This window comes from Triturus cristatus, chromosome 7, assembly GCF_964204655.1.
Source record: "Triturus cristatus chromosome 7, aTriCri1.1, whole genome shotgun sequence".
Lineage (NCBI taxonomy): Eukaryota > Metazoa > Chordata > Amphibia > Caudata > Salamandridae > Triturus > Triturus cristatus.
The window spans coordinates 927,775,390-927,796,834 of NC_140590.1; the positions used below are offsets into that span (position 1 = coordinate 927,775,390).

General features: G+C 42.0%; 1 protein-coding gene across 1 annotated transcript in view; it reads left to right on the plus strand.

The window, feature by feature from the left end:
* Positions 1 to 21,445, plus strand: part of RANBP17 (RAN binding protein 17) — a 1,191,453-nt gene that overhangs the window by 1,130,240 nt on the left and 39,768 nt on the right. The gene's annotated exons all lie outside the window — the stretch shown is intronic.

Sequence of the window (21,445 nt, forward strand, 5' to 3'; positions counted from 1 at the left end):
ATGTTGTTTTCAAGTGTAAAATAGCCCTGCATGCATTCCAATAGCATTTTTTGGAGACGAGATGATACGCCAAATAGCCAACAGTATGAGATGAGAGATTAAAAGCCCTCTGAATGCAGCCAGAGCCCATTCAATGTAGATTTTAAAGAAGTGGTCATAGTGCATCTTGCCGACAGCTGCGTTGCCATGACAGTCCTGAAAGGGTCCTCCTTGCAATCTGAGTCGCACTTATTGTGATGATCGCCCACCATCTTTTTTTTTCCAGAACTACGGAATACCATTTGCTCCTGAAGCTCATAAAGAAATTGTTAATGGGTACAACTCATAATAAACCCTACAAAAATGCTTTACATTATTCCAGTTTTGGTATGTGTTCCTTTGTTTTGCATTGCAGTAGTGCCAGTAGCTTCTTCTCAGACTGTGACATAAAACTATGCAAAGGAAGAAAAAACTGCCCCTTGCAGCCTTCTTTCTGTAGAATACTTCTTGGGCACACTGACAGTAGGAATCTAATGTGCTCCCTCCTGGTTCTGTCATATTTGACCCCAGTTATATCTCCTTAACAAGAGCAACCCTTAGACCTATGGAATACTTGGGTATACAGACATTAAGCAAAACTTCAGTTCTCATTGATTACATTTATTTCCAGATCATGGTTCTTCAGCAAAAAATACTGGTCTCAATTAATGTAAAAAAATAAATCACCCATCACTCCTTTCACGGAAAAATGGGCATTCATAATAAGGTGTACGGATGTACAATGTGTCCAGAATAAACAGACACCACCCTACCCCAATATACAAGATACAGCCTGTGAAAAAAGCAATTTGTGTCTTTCAGCAACAACAACACTTAGTATATTAAAGTCTGTAGGCCTCGTGTGCCTGTTTCACGCTTATTTGATCTGATTGCTGAAGCTTTGGTCTAAGGCCCCTTCTCCTGTGCACCTCGCTTCATTAGCTCCAGTGTCAGCAATGGCTGCTTCATGCGTGGTCCATACACCGGTGCTCACATTGATTGTCTGTGTGGGGTCCTTTTCTCGAATAATCATTTAGCTAGGTATTGTAATCTTGACATGTTCTTTCAGTGAAGTCACCATGCTTGTATTCCAGCAGCTGTATCCTGGCAACTGTGTTCTACTACGTGAGGCCAGTCTGTTGGTGTCACGGAGACAGGACAAGGTGCACTGGATGGCAGCTGTTGGGGGTTGCTGCACATATCTACAATTAAACCTTTTTCTACAATTATTTCGACGTTCTTCCTTTTAAATTGGCGACGAGGATGGGATGTGCTATCTAGAAGAAAGTGATCACACGAATTTAAGGAAGATATGAGCGCGGCATTGTGAGTTCTTGGTGAGCTCGTAGGAGACCCCCAACGGCAAGTAATAAAAAAAAAAGGGTGGAAGTGACTGAGATTTTGCTTTTAAATTTATGAACATGTTAAGTGATGTTCCTCGGAGATCTTTACGATTCGCTGTCAAGACTGTGCTGCGACACTGTGCATAGCGCATTTCTTCCTTTACTTTTTGGCAAGGTATTATTTGAAATTCCATTTAAAATTGGTGAGCGCCTGAAAAGGGGATTCAGGTTGGAAGAGGTTGAGCGAAGCATGTGAAGAGTACGCATTTGAACAGCGAGGGATACGAAGTGTACGTATTTGAACATTGCCGTCTAGAATGACGTACTGAAAGACATCGTTTCGGTAAAACACTATTAGGAGGCGTGTCGAAGAAAAGCTAGTCAACAGCATAATTGGTGTGTGGGAATTAGATACTCACTGTTGCCGTTGAACGCATTGTTCGAAGTTCAAGGAGATACCAGTGAAACGAACACGCGACCATTGTTTTTCCTCAAAGCTTGTCTGGAACAGTGCGACGTATAAAACAACACGCATGCGCACAATACGCACGTAAACGCGACCTCGCGTAAGGTCACATTATACGTGCCACCATCTTTATTTCTCTCTAACCATCAAAACAAACACGGAGCAACGTGAATTCAGCACGAACGTTATATTTGCGGAAAAACCTTACGGAGAAGAGGACAATTGGGTGAGCTTCAATTACGGGAACATAGTATTTAACAACGTGTTCACAGACACTTCAAGTCATAAAGAAAATAAGATATAGCCATTAATAAATAATAAATTGTCATTTGCTGAAAAAATAAGCAGTATTAAGGGAAAGTACAAGAGGGTGATGGTCTATTAATAAAATAGTATTACATATTACTGTTCCGAATAGTGTATCATCAACAAAATGTCAAATCAGACAATTGTACCTCCCCCCACGTTTCTTCAAGAACCTGGTGCACCTTGCATGTCTTGGGAGGATTGGAGAGAATCCTTCACCACATATCTTGAAGCAATTGGCGCTGAAGTTTACATTGCTAGTAGGAAATTGGCAATTTTGAAACACCATTTAGGTGTTGAAGGTAGGAATGTATTCAAAACTCTTCCAAAACCTGTAACAATTGAAAGAGGCAGCAATAATAACAATGTTAACTCTGATGATGATGATGATGAAGTGTATGAGGTTGCCATAGCTATGTTGGAGGAGAATTACGAGAAAAAGTTAAGTATTGTAGTTGAAAGACATAAATTCTTTTAGCGGAAACAGTTACAAGGAGAGAAAATTGAGCAATATGTGGCAGCGTTAAGAAAATTAGCTATTACTTGTAAATTTAAAGACTTACATGACGAGATTATTAGAGATCAATTAATCAATGTCACATGCACCAAGAGGATACAAGAAAAACTGTTAGATTTAATGGATCCCACATTAGATAAAGCTATACAAATTGCCAAACGTATAGAAAACACATCACAATATGTTAAAGAATTAACAAATCCTGGAGCTACACAAAGTGAAGCAAATATGTCAAAGGTTTGCGAAGTAAACTCAGGAAGCAAACAGAGCAACAAAAATATGGAAAGTAAAAATGACAAGAAAAAACAGACTTTCTATACCAACAAAATATGTTATAAATGCGGAAGTAACAGACATTCTGCTGATGCCATTTACTGTCCTGCCGCCAAAAGTAGATGCTACAAATGTAAAAGAATCGGACACTTTTCCAGAGTGTGCAAGGCATCTAATACCTTGCATCCAAAACCAAATGTGAATGCAATTAGAGATGTATCCACGGTAGATTCTAATGAAAGTGATGTAGAAATATATGTCATTGATGAGGTTAATGATGTGGGTACAATATCAAGTGATAGTTATAATCCTCCAAAGTGTAATCTCATATACATATGAGATAACATGACAATACCTATTTGGGCAGACTCATGTTCCCCTTTCACTCTTATTGACAAACAAAATTGGTAAAACCAAGGTTCGAAAACATTGTTACCTACAGATGTTAATCCAGTAGGATATTGTGGTCAAAGGTTGCCTGTTTTAGGATATCTTTCAGCTATAATTAGATTTCAAGACAGGGAAACTGAAGCTAAAATATATGTAGTAGAAAAGGGAAAATCCTTGCTGGGGTGGAGGGAGCAGAAAAAATTAGATATTATTCTTAATCCCAATCACCCTGCTCAAGTTTTGTTAACTGAAGCATTAGACACTGAGGTTTGGAGGTCTAAATTCCCCAATCTATTTAGAAAAGAATTAGGTTGTTTGAAAAAGTTCAGACATCGTATAATTTTGAAAAAAGGAACTGTGCCCAAAGTACATAAGGTAAGGAATGTTCCATTGACGTTAAGGAGTCCTCTTAAGGAAGAGTTGAAGAGGCTGTGCAAGGAAGGGATTATTGAACCCATAGAAGCATCGGAATGGTTAAGTCCAATTGTTATCGCACACAAACCCAACGGCAGTATCCGCATGTGTGTAGACTTAAGAGATTTAAATCCGTGCATATGGGTAGACCTTTACCCCACATAAATGAAATGTTATCAAGCATAGAAAACGGTAAATTTTTCTCCACCTTAGATTTGTCAAGTGCTTATCACCAAATACTATTGCAATCTGAGTCTAAACACTTGACATCTTTCATCACACCAGAGGGGGCTTTCAGTTTGTCCGTATGCCTTTTGGTTTAGCCTCAGGATCGGCTGTATTCCAAAGAGTCATGCAAAACATACTCGGTGACAATGCTAATGTACTTGTTTTTCAAGACGACATATTAGTTTGGGGTAAAAATAAAAGTGAACACGACAAATTTTTCGAGAGTGTGTTAAGCAAATTAGAACAATCCGGTTTAACAATAGGTTTACTGAAGTGTAAATTTTGTAAAACTGAGGTAGATTATCTCAGACACACACTATCATCAGAAGGAGTCAAACCCAAGTTCAAACTTGTTGAAGATTTAGAAAATGCTCCCGTCCCACGTGACAAAGATCAATTAAGGTCATTCCTGGGATTAGCGGAGTATTACTCAAGATTTATTTACAATTTTTCGACTTGTGTCTCTCCATTGCGAGAGCTCATGAAAAAAAAAGCAATCTTCGAGTGGTCTGAAATATGTCAACGCGCTATTGAAGATGTCAAAAAAGCTGTCACAAATGCAGTTGCTTTAAAGCCATTTAATCCTAATGACAAGAGTGTAATTGTAACTGACGCTAGTGGTTATGGGATTGGAGCAGTATTGATGCAAATGCATGATGGTAGGGAACGCGTGATAGCTTTTGCGTCACGCACACTCAAGGGTGCGGAGAGCACTTATTCTACAATTGAAAAAGAAGTGTTAGCATGTTGGTAGGGCGTACAACACTTCCGATATTTTGTCTGGGGAACAAAGTTCGATTTCACACAGACCATAAACCACTAATTGATTTATTTTCCACATCTGGTGCTGAAAAAGCTTCCCCTCATAAAGCAAAATGGATCTACCGATTGCAAGAATTTGATTTTAAATTGAAATATGTGCCTGGTGTGAGGAATATTAATGCTTATTGTTTATCCCGTCTTCCTGTAATCAAACCAGACAATGATAATTTTGATCTTGACATAGATGATTGGGTGGTGGCCAATTTATCAGATGTGTGGCAAGCTATCAATGAAGGAGAATGGAAACAGGCCATGTTAGAAGATGTTTGCATAAAAGATTTGATTGAGTGTTTGCCCGTCAAGGAGGGATGGAAACTCCAAGAGAATTTGTTACAAGATAAGGAGGTGTGGAACGAATTGTCAGTTGTGAATGGAATTTTAAGGAGATGTGACAGGTTAGTAGTTCCCAACTCTCTAAGGTCAAGGCTGATTGACTTGCTGCTTGAAGGACATGGCGGAATGACTGCAATGAAGAGGAAAGCAAGAAATTATTTCTGGTGGCCAGGAATGGATAGACAGATTGAAAGATTTGTAAGAGATTGTGTAGCTTACTCGCGCAGTGATAAAACCCATATTGTACAAGAAAGTCCCATTTATCATTCAAAGTGGCCAGAACGTGCCTGGGAAAGATTAACCATGGATATCTGTGACCCGTTTGAAATTTTAGGAATTGGCAATAGATATGCTATTGTGTTAATGGATTATTTTTCTAAGTGGCCGGAAATAACATTTGTCAGAGAAGTTAAAGCCAGTAATGTGATTGAATTTTGTGAGGAAATATTCCGAAGAGAAGGTTGTCCCGCTGAGATCCTCACTGACAACGGTTCTCAATTCACATCTAGTGAGTTTAGTGTGTTTCTCAAAAAATGGGGCATTAAACACTCCAGGACTCCAGTATATCATCCTAGGGGAAATGGTTTAATCAAACGCTTCAACTGTGTGATTAGTGAATGTATTCAGATAATGTTGGAAGAGTGAAGTGAAAAATATGTTATGGAATTATAGAATAACCCCACATTCCGTAACTGGTGAAACTCCTTTTTGTTTACTGAAAGGTAGAGCACCATGCTCCATTGCTGTTCCTGCATGGATGGGTAGGAGTGTTAGAAGAGCAATAAATGAGTGTGAGATTAGGACCAAAATTGAGAAATATCAAGATTCCTATGAACGGAAACATAATGAATGTCTGGTAAAGAAATCAAGATTGTTTAAGGTGGGTATGTATGTGAGAGTGAAAACCGATTCCTTTCACTGTAAGGGAAGTTCAAAGTTATCTGATCCAAAAAGAGTTTTATTTGTCAAGGGCGATTCATTGAAACTGTCAGATGGTAAATGGTGGAATGTAAATAGAGTGGCCATATGCAATGAGACTGAAGTTCGTGAATCGCTCAAAGCTAATCCAATTGAAGGTGAAAAGAGCACATCTGTTCCTGGAGTTGGATTGGCTGTGGGAGAAAATGTTGTGTCCAACCACAACAAGTACAATGATTATCCGAACAAAAGCATTAGGCAGAGTGTGCGCAAGATAACACCTCCAAGGAAATTACAAGACTATGTACGTTTATAATAATCTCAATGTTATGTATTATTAATTGTTTATGGAAAGAGGATATGTTGTAATCTTGACATTTTCTTTCAGTGAAGTCACCATGCTTGTATTCCAGCAGCTGTATCCTAGCAACTGTGTTCTACTACGTGAGGCCAGTCTGTTGGTGTCACGGAGACAGGACAAGGTGCACTGGATGGCAGATGTTGGGGGTTGCTGCACATATCTACAATTAAACATTTTTCTACAATTATTTTGACGTTCTTCCTTTAAATCTAGGTTAACTCACAGTAGACTTCCACCGTTCGGGACAACGACTTTCTTCAGTTTCCTGCACACTCTGTTTCCACCCGTTGTCTGTGCCTACTGGATAAAGGCAGCTTTGCAAATGTCATTCCTTCTGTCAGATGGGGCTTTATTTACACTTGTCTGTTCCTGGTATCGACTCCTAGTTCTTGTATTCCGTTCTCTTGCTGCACATTGCAGCGTCCTCTCTTGCTTTCCCTTACTTTGGTTCAGTTTCGAGTGTGTCCTAGATCTGTAACCTCAGTCACTTCGCACCTGCCTTTCATGAGCTGTGTCGTTTTCTATTCCATGTGCCACTCTGGCTGCTTGCCTCGCGTGTTCACTCCTGTCCTAGTTAGTTTAATAAAAACAGTGTAAAAATTAAATTACTAGAGGCAGTTACTATTGTCTGTAACAATAGCCGGATCCCCTGTTCTGTTCAAATCAGTAGCTTCTTTATACCTTCCAAAGCGCTTAGAGAAGAGTCGAAATGCTCACACAGCGCTTGACAAAAACCATGAATTATGTAAATGTATTCAAGTCTGCTGAATGGCACCTATAGGTTGTGGCTTTAATAAACTACATTTGTTGGTCCCAAATGCGGTCATCTATGATACACAGTACTGGGTTGGGCTGGCTTCCTTTCTCAAGTACCTCTCTACGCTGTTTTGAAGAAATAGCCTTTGTGCAGAGTTATGCACCTCACAGCAGGTTAGTCTACCGCCTGGAGCACCCACAACAAAGGCACAAAGTTGTGTGAACTATTTGCTCCTGGTTATGAAGAGGAAGACGGCGAGTAGGAAAGAGGCAGAAGTCTTTTCTCACCTAAAGGATCCTTCACACTCTTAACAACGGAGGCTGTGGCCCCCCTTTCACCCATCTACCAATTGACAGTGCTACAAGAAGATTTTTCAGGAACTTCTTTCAGCAAAAGGACCTAATCGAATTTCTATAGCAGCCCTGTCTCCTTTGTCCTCACTTCAGTGACAATGTTTCCTCCTTTCTGCTTCAGCTTGTTAGCAATACACTTCTGCTCTCTAGGAAAACAATATCACCTCCATCTTGTGCGTAGGAACAGGCCTCCATTACTCTTCTTACCGGATGAATACAATGCATATACTACACTGGCCGCATACATACACATGCACACAACATACACTTGGGATGTTAGCTGTAAGTACTGTCCATATCAGCGGTTACTCTGCTGTGCCATAGAGATAAGGTAGAATGAGAGTAAGTAACAAAACAAGGTTAATAGGTGACTGCTCATTGTCAAGATGCTCTCAGCCAGTGTCAAATTACTAATTTACTGAGTGAGTAAAAAAAAACCTTTACACCAGAGTAGTAAGTAAAGATCAATAAATAATGCCGTTTATTTTTTCTGCGGCAACTCCTCTTGTGCAGCGTACAGACCCTGTACCATGGTGGCATACTCCAGACTATGTTTAAAAGGGCTGCCCTAGGGTTGGCACACAGCAGGCGAGACTCTTAATGTTAAGTGATGTGTACCCACGAACTCCCATGTTTTAGGATGTCTGCCCGGGATATGGAACACTATGTATAATGTTTTCTTTTTACAGCTTACATTCTTAAATTGCTTTCTATAGCTTACATCTTTAGATTGCTTACTATCTTAGAAAGCCGCCTTCCACCATACTCCTAAAACTCTGCATGAAAAAACTGAACTTGACTAAATTCCACGTGATCCTTTTAGAGTTGATTGCTCACCTTTCTCTATTCAGAGTGACCCTCATCTTAGCTTCCATCCTCTGCATGCTTTCTATTTCTGAATATAGCCTCCGCTCAGTCTCATGCCTGTCTGCTTATTCTCTCATTGTAATTTTGCCAAAAGCTGATCCCTCATTCCATAGATCACAACCTCTCCTGCTTTAAAACCCTATCCCTGCAACCCAACATTACTGAGTCTCCCCCAGCTTATTATCTCACCAACCAGTCACCTGAAACTACACAGGCCCCATTAGTGATCACACCTAACTGGTATTAATATGATGTTTCACAATATAACTGGAATAGGTGCATGCGATGGTTTTTTTCTTGAAAGCCCATGACTAATCACAATAACCAACATTTAATCACTGGATTAACTACTAACCTTGAGTTCCAGAGTAGTGTCCTACTCGCCATAAAGCACTTAAACACCTCATCAGGGGTAGTAAGCGCTATATAAAGACAATTACACTTTAATCAGCTGTTCAGCAGACCCTCATTACCTTTCATACTGCCTGTGAGTATGGAATCTGCCATTGGTTATTTCTGCTTGTGTTGGGCCCTGCTATCTAGCTGAGAGCTGCTATTTTAAGGGCCCAGCACTGTAACAGAAACGCAGTGCACGCTCTTGTGAGATGGGCCTTTCGGCTATCATACTTCCACAATTTTTTTTTTTTCTTTCAAAGTTCTTTATTGTTTTAAAACAGAGATATCCCCAACCCACCCCCCACCCCTTCTCAGACAAAATAGTTCATTGTGATATACATACATATATATATTCAATACTAAATTCAATGTCGTTAGAGTTTTATCCATTGGGCTAAAGGATCCCATATCTCTAATCCTTTTAATCTCTTATTTTTACCCTTTCTTCTATATATGGCTAATTCAAGGCTATGTGTCGCTAACATTCGATATCGCCATTGTTGAAACACTGGTGGTGTTGGGTCTAACCATGCCGAGGCAATACATAGTCTTAAAATTGACATTGAGATAAATATTAGCCCTTTTGTTTCATTTGGTCGATTGTTATCGTCAATGCCCAGTAAGATTTCCCCCACAGTGATTTCAATTTTAGTATGAAAAATTTCAGATAAAAAATCAGAGATATCTTTGATCAACCCCTGTAAGGTGTTACATGTAGCAAATATATGTACAATGTCTGCTTTGTAGAGATTGCATCTAGGGCATCGTGTTCCCATTCCGGTCCACCATTTTGATATTCTACTAGGTGTATAATATAACAGAAAAAATGTTTTATAGTATTGTGCTTGTAGTCTGGTGGACATTAATAATATTTGAGAAAGTTCGAATGATTTAATCACTGTGGTGGCCGGCATATCTAAGGTTTCTTGCCATTTTATATAATATTTATCCATATCATCTGGACATAGGCCCAGGAGGTGGTTATATATTTCTCCTATTTTAGTCCACTTTCCTTGATTCACAAATTCTATACATTGAATCTTTTCAAATTTCGATCTGCCACCTCCTTTTCTTGAAATAAAATCCCTGATTTGAAGATATTTGAAAAAATCTCTATAACTCATCATATATTCTTTTCTAATTTCTTCGAAGGATTTTATTCCTGTAGATGTAAAAAAACAACCCAGGTGTGTAATCCCTGCTTCTATCCACCTTTTCGTATATATGTCTCTAAATAGCTCTGGTAGGTTATTGTTATCTAATAATAATGTATAGTAGGAAAGCCTTCCGATCCCCAATATTTTACGAATATTACTCCATGCTTTATGTATTCCTAAGAGTTTTAAATCATACTTTTTTATAGTAGCTGTCGTATAGGTGTAGCCAGAGATACCCTCTAGTTTTTTCCCCTAATATTAATTCTTGTGGTGTAGGAATTCCGTTGGTTGGTCTATTCCCTTGGGTAATGGATAGTAGCTCTCTACAGTATGTCATTATAGTTGACCAATAGTATAGTTGGATATTAGGCAGGGAAAGTCCCCCCCTGTCCTTTGAAAGTGATAGAAATTTGGATGATCTACGGGATCGCTTGTATCCCCAGATAAATTGCGAAAACATGCTTTCAATGTATTTAAACCATTGTGGTTGAAAATCAAGACAGATGGTTCTAAATAGATATAAGAATTTAGGCAGATAAATCATTTTAATCATGTTACACCTGCCTATAATAGATAGATGAAGATTATTTAATCTTCTTAAATCTTTATCTGTTCGTTGTATTAGTGGTTCAAGATTAATTTGAATAAAATTGTCTAGTTTCGCTGTAATATTAACCCCTAAGTATATGGCATTATCCACTACTCGAATGTCATTTATTTTAAGGTTATTGTTAAGCACTATCTGTGTTTTGTTTTGGTTCAGCTTAAATCCCGAGATCTTGCCAAACATTTCCGCCTCCCTTTCTATGGCCTGAATAGAGGCTGTAGGGTTTGTCGTTACCACCGCTATGTCATCTGCAAAGACAAGTGTTTTAGTTTCTATATCTCTTATCTTGATTGGGTTGATTATAATGTTATTTTCGAGTCTGTTGATAAACGGATCAATAAATAATGCGAATAGTAAAGGAGAGCATGGGCACCCCTGTCTTGTCCCTCTAGTTATATTGAATTTTCCAGAGGCAGATCCATTTACCATGACTACCCCACAGGGTTTGATATACATCATTTGGATTGCCTTGATAAAGGTTGCCCCGAGTCCAGCTCTTGACATGACTGACCAGAGGTAGGTCCAGGAGACCCTATCAAATGCCTTCTCAGCGTCTAGCAGTATGAGCGCCATAGGGTCTCCCGATACCTCGGTCTTGTCAAACAAGGTAATTACTCTTTGAATGTGATCCACGGTGGATCTTCCGGGTATAAACCCATGCTGTTGGAAGGACACAATCTTATTGATGATTGGAGCTAAGCGACTAGCTAGTAGCTTTGAATATATTTTGGAGTCGCCATTGATCAAGGTGATAGGGCGATAAGATCCGAGTTCTTGGGCCTCCTTATTTTTTTTCAAAAAAACGACAATTTTTGCATTGGACCATGATTCAGGGGGCCGTTCACCTTGAAAGACGTGAATAAATAGATCGGTTAAGATTCTCTTTAGGGGTGCACTAAAGGTGACGTAGAATTCTGTAGGGATTCCGTCAGTTCCAGCTGCCTTTCCTTTTGTCAAGTTGTTCATAGATAATAGTAATTCATCCCAAGAGGGTAAGTGACTAAGGCTATCTAAATCCTCTTGTTCTATCTTAGTAATAGAGAGTTGATCTAAATATTCATCGATCTTATCTTGTTGTTTACCCTCTTCCTTATATAGCTCTTGATAATATATTTGAAATGCATGTTTTATTTTATTTATATTCGTTGTGAGTCCCTCTCTTGGATCATTTATTTCTTTTATTATATTGGCAGAGTTTTTTTGTCTGGCTTGTATCGCCAGTTGGTGCCCTACTTGTTCACTTAATTCATATACTGATTCTCTATTTAGTGATGCTTTAATTATTGCTTTCTCGGTATAAATATCTATGATAGCATTTTTAGCTATTGCCACCCGTCTTATTTGATCTTCAATATCTTCTCCTAATTGTACTGCCATTGTTAGGTGTTCTTCAGCATTTGCTAGAATATTACGGAGAGTCTCCATATGTTCTTTTGCCCTCCTATTGTTATTGAATGAAAACCGAATAGTTTCCCCCCTGATTCTAGCCTTCAGGGCATCCCACACTACCTCAATCGTAGTACTACCAAGGTTATTCTCCAAAAATTCGGGTATCCATCTGTTCATATGCTGACAAAACTCTTTGTTCAGTAGCAGTGCTCTTTCGAATGTTCATTTTTGTAACTCCCTACCCATTTCTCCTTTCTCTAATTTAAGAATTAGGGGGTTATGGTCTGACAGGACTCTTGGTAGTTTGTCTATTAGGCAATTTTCTATCAAAGAGCCAGACATCAGCATATAATCTAATCTAGAATGTTTTAGATGGGGATTAGAGAAAAAAGTGAAGCCAGGGTCATCTGGATGTTTGATTTGCCAACAGTCTATTAAGCCATGTGTTTCACACATCTCATTAAAGGCCTTATATACTTTTGGTTTCCTACCCTTATAGGTATATCTGGGGTCCGTTGACCAATTGCATGGAAGGTTCAGGTTAAAATCCCCACAAATGATTATTGGCAGTGGCCATTGTACCAATTCATTAGAGACAGTTTCCAAAACACTTGGATCGTCACTAATATTACCATAAATAGTACACAGAGTTATTTTATTACCATTCCCCTGTGTACATTCTGTAATTGCCCAGCATCCTAGATTATCAGCTATCGATTTGGAAAACTGAATCTCGCCCCCTTTATATAGGATTGCCACTCCTCGTGTTTTTGATCCTTGCATTGAGGCTATGATTAATTTGTAACCCAGTGTATTTAGGAGGTGCTGTTGTGAGCCTTCGATATGTGTCTCTTGAAGACATATAATATTGGCCCCGGTTGCTTGTAGTCCTATCGCCACCCTTTGTCTTTTATTTTGGTCATTAAGACCGCATACATTCATAGAAAGAATCTTTAACCTAGCCATATATACATGGTTTCCTCTTTTCCCTTTTTAGTAATTTTGTCTGGTGTAATATTCAGTTGTGTATTCAGAAGCTTATGTATAAAAATGTATAGTTCATCTTTAAACCTTTGTATTACTTCCCTCTTTAGAGTTAACTTCCCAATTTTGTCTGAGATTATTCTCCTCCACCCGTATCCCCCCCCCCCACCCATACCTCCCTCACCACCCATGGTGGCAATCTGGTTCAGAAGGAACCAGTGTGATGACGTCTGTGCAGACGCGTGCCCGCGTCTCGTTCCCCCCCTCAATCCCAATCAACCCAACTAGATTTGTTTGGAGTATACATAATATAGAGCGTTTTTCTTAACCCTCTCATTCTTTTGAGCTATATCTTCCAATTTAGGTCAAGGTTTTACATATATCAATTTACGTGTTAATAGAATATCGCTATAAACAGTCTACAAGGTCCATTCTAGGATTATAGTTCTGTACTTTTCAACTTTTGGTTGGACCTTTATAGTTACCCTTGTGGATAGCTTTCAGTTCGTTTAAATAGGTTTGAGCCTGGATTTCCGCAGTAAATGTCCGTGTGGTGCCATTGATAATAATCTTTAGTCGTGCAGGATTTTGTAAGTACACTGTCGCACCTATTTGTTGAAATGGTGAAAACAGCTGACGCATCCGCCACCTTCGTTCAACTGTTGCGTGGGCAAAGTCAGGTCGACTGAAGAAGGAATAGCCATTGTATTCCCTCTTTTTATTTGGTCTTGCAAGATCAAAAACTGATTGGCGTAATAAAAAATTGCCAAAATAGATTAGCATGGCTCGCGGATATTGTTCTGATGTTTGTTGTCGTTTTGGAAGGTTTAGAGGGAAGCGATGTGCCCGTTGGATCTCCCGATCCCATTCCCATGTTTGCAACTCTGGGAATGTTGCTTTAAGAAGTGTCACAATATATGTCCGTGGGTCGTTCCCTTCTACTCCTTCAGGGATTCCCAGCAGGCGTAGATTGTTCCGCCGTGCCCTGTTTTCCTGATCTTCCACTTTGAGCATGATGTCCTTAATTATGCCATTGTGTTCTTGACTTTGTGATTGAAGGGATGAAACATCTTTTTTCTATGGACTCTGTGTTTCTTCCATCAAAGCCATACGTTCCGATATTTCAGTGCAAGTACTGCCCACTTTCTTTAGTTCAGCTTGTACTTTACGAATTGCTTCCTGATTTTTCCTGCTATCAGATTTGATATCTCCATGAAGGCTTTTTATAGAATTCAAGATATCTGTCATAGAGGGTTCATTTTTTTTTATGTGATCTTCTTTCTCTTCTCTTAGATGTCTCTCTATGGTTGAGTTATTTTGTGAGCACAAGGTCCGATCTGAGGGAGTAGTAGTGATAATTTGTGATGATGATGAGTGATTCCATATAGGGCTATGATCTCTATTACTATCGCTCTCACTCCCGCTTTCTTTGCCAACAGACCCTTCTATCCGACAATGCTTATTTTTTTTTTTTTGTTTCCTCCGTTTATTCTTGTTCTTCAATTTCCTGCCTCTCTCCTCAGGTTTTGATTCCCACCTTAAACCATCATTTTTAGCAATTATGTCCGTGATGTTATGGTGGTGATTGAGGCTGTTACTTGACGTGGAGATCCCTGTCTCGTATCTCTCAGAATCAGAGTCATCGGTTGATATGGCAATTGCTGTGGCGAAATCAAGGGCTAGCGAATCAGCTGATGGACTAACAGAGAGGTCCGTGCCATCCTCATCTTCATCCTCACCCTCATCTTCATTGTCATCTTCATTGTCATCCTCATCTTTTCTCTTCATCTCTAAGTTGGATGATATCCTGTTAATGGTCTCTCCGGCCTCTCCAGCCTTGATAGATGTGTTTTTTCCTGTCCCAGTACAACTCTCGTGTATCTTGGGAGTGGTGATAGAGGATTCCTCTCCATGTGATTGGTTTATTGCTTGTAGCTCCTCAGGTAGTACAGGTCGTACAGGTCGTGTGGATGTTATTTTTGATGTTGTCTTTGAAGTCTTTGAAGTTATCTTTGATGTCTTTGATGTGGCAGGCGCGGCTCTGTCCTTGTGGGTCAGGGGGTATACTGATACAACCTTATCAGTCCCCTTTGAGATGTCTATGCCGCTTCCCATGGCTAAGGCCGATTGATCCTCACTAGTATCTCTCTCTTGAGCCGCTATCTTATTACAGGTTTCAGATCCAGTTTCAGGGGCCAATGATTCCCTCCCAAGCAGTGGTGTAAACATGTTGGTTATCAGGGTTTGTCTGTCCTTTCCCTGTTCGGTGGTAGATCGGGGGGTTGCGCTTTTCATGTTCTTTATAATCTCCACTCTCTTCCACAATTTTAACTGTGCATGTTCTCTCACAGTTTCCATAGCAGTGTGATCTACCTAGTGCAGCAGAGTTCCAGACTGATAGATGGCTAGTGAGACTATACCCCAAAATATAGGAGCATCAAAACTTCATTCAAATCCAAACCAGTTTAGTTCCCCCTTCTACGTGTGAAAGGCTAACAGATTTTAATAAAGCTTCTCGATTCTCCTATTGAAATAAGTAGCACATAATTTGACTCTGAAGAAGACAACATTGCTGCAGAATGGCAGTAGCAGGTAGGATAGACTCCCTTATATGATAATCTGTAATCAGCAGGGCAAATGGGTGCAGAGATTCTCCTGTCAAAAGTATGTTTAGTAAGAGTATATTTGCAAATCTGTGATCTGAAAGAAAGAGCATTCCATGGGTGCGCTGTTCACTCTAGTAACATTTTCACGAGGTTCAATAAATAAATCCTACTTTTGTGCGTTGTGTGTATTAGTCTTTGTCTCAGACTTTGGTGACACTAGAATCTCACTTAAGGTATGCTGTGAAAAAACACCTCACCTCTGTATCTAGGATACTGCGGTTATGCACTTCATATCCACCTTACATCACTTAAGAGAAGCTCACTTCCTTAGTTTTTGTTGTAGTTAAGCTAATCTTACAAGTACATCCAGCATGCCATGTCATTACTCCCATAACCACAAATTAACTTCTTTCTTAAAAGGATCCTGACTGCTTCAACCCAGAATATAACAAATTGCAGTTCATTAACGTTCGAGGATAGCCTTTGTTCGTTCCTCTTGGCCACCCTTGAGAAATGAACACCAAGCACCCGTGTTGGAAATTGGGTTACTGGTGAGAGGGGTGAAACCCTACTCAAGCAGCAGCCACAATCTCTGTCAGGGTGAAACACAAGCAAATTCACCTGTGCTTAACCCTCTAGTAACTTGGCACAAAGCAGTCAGGCTTAACTTAGAGGCAATGTGTAAAGTATTTATGCAGCACTTCAAACAGTAATAAAGGGAAAACACAACACATGAATAATCCCACACCAATTTAGAACAATAGAGTCAATTTATTTGAGGCCAAAACGACAAAAATCCAGTCAGTAGAACCGGAGATATGCTATTTAAAATGTTTAGGTAAAAATAGTCTAAAGAAGCACCAACATGGTTATCTTGTCACGCCAGACTGGGACAAAGTCAGAAGTTTGGGCCGTCCACGCTGGACCGCAGACCAGATATAGGGACCAAATCTGATAGAGACATCTAGCCGCAGATTCCTTAACTTAGAATATCCCCAGGCATCAGACTGCATTCGGAAAATTCTTTGCAGCAGCACCTCTGCGCGCCGGGTGACGGCGCCACACGACCCCGCCCTGACGTCGTCCACGTACGGGATGTCAGCGAGGTCATATAAGTCCCTCCTGGCGCGCTGATGTCAGTTTCCTTCTTTTCCACGCGCAACGCGGATCCGGAGTGAGTGGTTCCTCTGGCCTGTTTTCAGGCCCCTTTTGATGCTTCGCGTCTGTACAGTGTGCGATGCCTTCGGGCTTTAAAACGTGTACCTCCTGTTCGCGGCAGATGTCCGCGACGGACCCACATCTTATCTGTATGTGGTGTTTGGGCGAACACCACGACTCAACGGATTGCGACGCCTGCCAACACCTCAAGCTGAAGTCCCGGCGGGAGCGCCGGATGAAGCTCCTTTCGGCTCGTCTGTCCCGGTCGGAGTCGTCTCGTCCTCTGGCCTCCTCATCGCCGGCAGGCCCCTCTGGTTTCCAGTTGCGGCGTCGGTCGCCCTCTGGGGCCCAGAGACGTCGTTCACCACTTATGGGTAAGTCGCGGCCCATGTCGCCGAGGTCCTCGACCTCACTTCCGTCTGTTGTCGGGGGCACTAGTTCCCGGAGCCCTCCGGACGTGCGCCCCCTATCTGCCCTATCTGGGCGCGGGGGCGACTTGGACCCGAATTGAGGCCTATGCCGCGGCTCTGCAGGCCTCCCTTGGGTCCGCTCCTGTCCCTGGGGCGTCCTCGGGGTCTCCGCTACTTACGGGGTCCCCGACAGACTCGCCGTGGGTTCGCACCCGACGCCAAATAAGCTCTTGCCCCCCAGGGACGTAGGAGATGTGGTGTCATCAGGGTGCAGCCCGGCTGGGTCCCCCTCTATGCCCTACAACACCCCTGCAGCGCAACATAGTCCCGTGGGGCTTCCTGTGGCGCCGCAGGTGGATGCTGGTGCTCAAAACCGTGCTTCGACCACACCTCGGCCTTCCGGACAGGCGGTGTGGCGCCAGAGGCTTGTCTCCCCAGCTCCGGCGCCATCCCCTTCTTTGGAAGCGGAGTCGGCGCCATCCCCTTCTTCAGAAGCGGAGCTTTCCGTGGTGGACGTGGAGTCTGCACCGGATGGAACTGACTCGGCGCCGGATGGAGCCGAGTCGACGCCAGACGAGGCAGGGTCGGCGCCGACCGAAGTCGTTTTGGCGCCACACCGGGTTGTTCACTCTTCTCCAGAAGCTTCTGAGGAGAGTTTGGCGTCGCCAAAACTATCCTTGACTGTGCCCCCCTTAGAATTTGTGGACCCAGCAGGATATCCGCCTCCTCAGGAGCCCCATCAGGACCCCCATTCATCACTAGGGCTTCCTTCCTTGGGGCATTGGTCTCACCACCGGTGTATTGGAAGACTTAGTTTACAGCCCTCACCTACAGATGAGTTGCTGTCCCCTCCTCGAAGGGCTATCGAGGCCGGTGCGTCATTTCTTTGGGTAGTCTCCTTAGCCACTCGTGTTCTAAACATGCAGTCCCCTTCGGTCCCCTTGCCTGTGGACCCTCTGCTTGATGTCCTTCACCATGGGTCGGGGAATGTGGAGCTGCTTCTGTCCTTTGAAGCTTCTCTTTATGATGCCCTTTTGGGCCCCTGGGCTCGTTGATCCGGTTGCTCGACCTGTCTTCCACCGTCCTGCTCCACATGAATATATATATATATATATATATATATATATATATATATATATATATATATATATATATATATATATATATATATATATATATATATTTATATATATTTATTTATATATATATATATATATATATATATATATATATATATATATATATTATATATATATATATAAATATTCACCGAGGTGCCCCGGATCAAGAAGACTCCGCTCCACGAGGATGGATTCAATCCATTGTGTGCTCAAAACCATGCTAGTAGCCCCAACTGGTGTAAATCCCCAACGCGTTTCGTTGCAACTTAATCATGGGGAGAGAGTAGCAAGCAAGAACCGGTAAGTACTTCAAACTGCTTTTATTTTGCGATTTTTCCCATGGTGCATTGCTTTCCAGTAAGCTGTATGCTGGGATTTGAAGTACCAATTCTTCCCTTCCAATAGGGTCCGCTTGTATTGCTGCAGTATTTTTTTACCCCAATGTTTTTACAATGTTTATGGCCCTCCAGTGAGGTTCAGGGCTGCTCTCGTTGTTCTCTTGGGCAATCCATCGCGCTGGCAGGCTGCACGTTGACAACCTCGCAGACCTGAATTAATTTTCAGACGGTGCATCCCCCGCGGCTCGGAGCCTGCCGCGTATTATCCATTCACCAAGGTGCCCCGGATCAAGAAGACGCCACTCCACGAGGATGGATTCAATCCTTTATGTGCTCAAAACCACGCTAGTAGCCCCAACTGGTGTAAATCCCCAACGCGTTTCGTTGCAACTTGCAACTTAATCATGGGGAGAGAGTAGCAAGCAAGAACCGGTAAGTACTTCAAACTGCTTTTATTTTGCGATTTTTCCCATGGTGCATTGCTTTCCAGTAAGCTGTATGCTGGGATTTGAAGTACCAATTCTTCCCTTCCAATAGGGTCCGTTTGTATTGCTGCAGTATTTTTTTACCCCAATGTTTTTACAATGTTTATGGCCCTCCAGTGAGGTTCAGGGCTGCTCTCGTTGTTCTCTTGGGCAATCCATCGCGCTGGCAGGCTGCACGTTGACAACCTTGCAGACCTGAATTAATTTTCAGACGGTGCATCCCCCGCGGCTCGGAGCATGCCGATTATTATCCATTCACCAAGGTGCCCCGGATCAAGAAGACGCCACTCCACGAGGATGGATTCAATCCTTCGTGTGCTCAAAACCACGCTAGTAGCCCCAACTGGTGTAAATCCCCAACGCGTTTCGTTGCAACTTGCAACTTAATCATGGGGAGAGAGTAGCAAGCAAGAACCGGTAAGTACTTCAAACTGCTTTTATTTTGAGATTTTTCCCATGGTGCATTGCTTTCCAGTAAGCTGTATGCTGGGATTTGAAGTACCAATTCTTCCCTTCCAATAGGGTCCGTTTGTATTGCTGCAGTATTTTTTTACCCCAATGTTTTTACAATGTTTATGGCCCTCCAGTGAGGTTCAGGGCTGCTCTCGTTGTTCTCTTGGGCAATCCATCGCGCTGGCAGGCTGCACGTTGACAACCTCGCAGACCTGAATTAATTTTCAGACGGTGCATCCCCCGCGGCTCGGAGCCTGCCGCGTATTATCCATTCACCAAGGTGACCCGGATCAAGAAGACGCCACTCCACGAGGATGGATTCAATCCTTTATGTGCTCAAAACCACGCTAGTAGCCCCAACTGGTGTAAATCCCCAACGCGTTTCGTTGCAACTTGCAACTTAATCATGGGGAGAGAGTAGCAAGCAAGAACCGGTAAGTACTTCAAACTGCTTTTATTTTGCGATTTTTCCCATGGTGCATTGCTTTCCAGTAAGCTGTATGCTGGGATTTGAAGTACCAATTCTTCCCTTCCAGTAGGGTCCGTTTGTATTGCTGCAGTATTTTTTTTACCCCTTGCACCTTGGTGAATATATATATACATATATATATGTGTATGTGTGTATATATATATATATATATATATATTAGGGTTCACAAGTGCCAAAGCTTTAGGACGCACTCTCCATCAGCGACCTCCGTATTTAAGGCAGCAGCGCAGTTAGCTGATGCACGGGTCAATCAAACTTGCCTTACGCGTTTCAGACTTTCTGTACGTCCTTGATCACAGGCATGGGTGGCAGCATGATAAATGGCAACAGACTTCTGATGTATTTCACTAGTACCTTTTATTGCCAACAGGTGCGGCTTCACGTGGTGTTAAAATAGCATTGTGGGATCAGTAGTCTGATAAAGCTGAAATGCATTGTGCTGGACAGCTGCGTGAATAAAGGGTTTCCGAAGATATTTCCCCGTGTGGCCTCTTTCCTTTCAGCATTGGGGGAGATATATATGTATATATGTATATATATGTATATGTATATATATGTATATATATATATATATGTATGTATGTATATGTATATATATATATCTCCCCCAATGCTGAAAGGAAAGAGGCCACACGGGGAAATATCTTCGGAAACCCTTTATTCACGCAGCTGCCCGGCACAATGCATTTCGGCTTTATCAGCCTTCCTCAGGTGCCGCTGTCTTGCCAGGATGCTGCCCCACCCATGTTTAAATCAGTCTTGTATCCCTCCCATTGGTGGGAGTACTCAGAGCTCCTGGTCATGTGATCGCCCCTCACAATGTAATGTAGTGAACACTACATCTCCCAGAGTTCTACTTGCCTGGGTGGAAGTTGCAAGGAGCTGGATTAGGTGAAAAACTTCCACATAAACTGGTACTATGCAGGGCAAACGCGGGTGACTGAATGGAATTGTCCTGGTTGCCGTACGTCCAAATCGCTTCCTTGGGTCCCCTTAAGTTCCAGCCACATAAAATAAGTGTCCACCGGGCTGCAGGTTTTAATGACAGTGAACAAAACCTCCTGTGAAATCACAAGCTGCATTTAGCAGCAGCCCTTGCTTCTCCTACTCGTTGAGGCGGGCTGGAGCAGATCCGATACCTCGGAGAGAAAGAAGAGCTGCAAACGCAGAAGCCAGCAACGCTCCAGCCAGCTTGCAGAACGGGGCCTCTTGACACGCCTCTGGCTGGCGTGGAAATATGCAAAAAACTCCTCCAATGCTGAAAGGAAAGAGGCCACACGGGGAAATATCTTCGGAAGCCCTTTATTCACGCAGCTGTCCGGCACAATGCATTTCGGCTTTATCAGCCTTCCTCAGGTGTCGCTGTCTTGCCAGGATGCTGCCCCACCCATGTTTAAATCAGTCCTCCATCCCTCCTATTGGTGGGAGTACTAAGAGTTCCTGGTCATGTGATCGCCCCTTACGATGTAATGTAGTGAACACTAC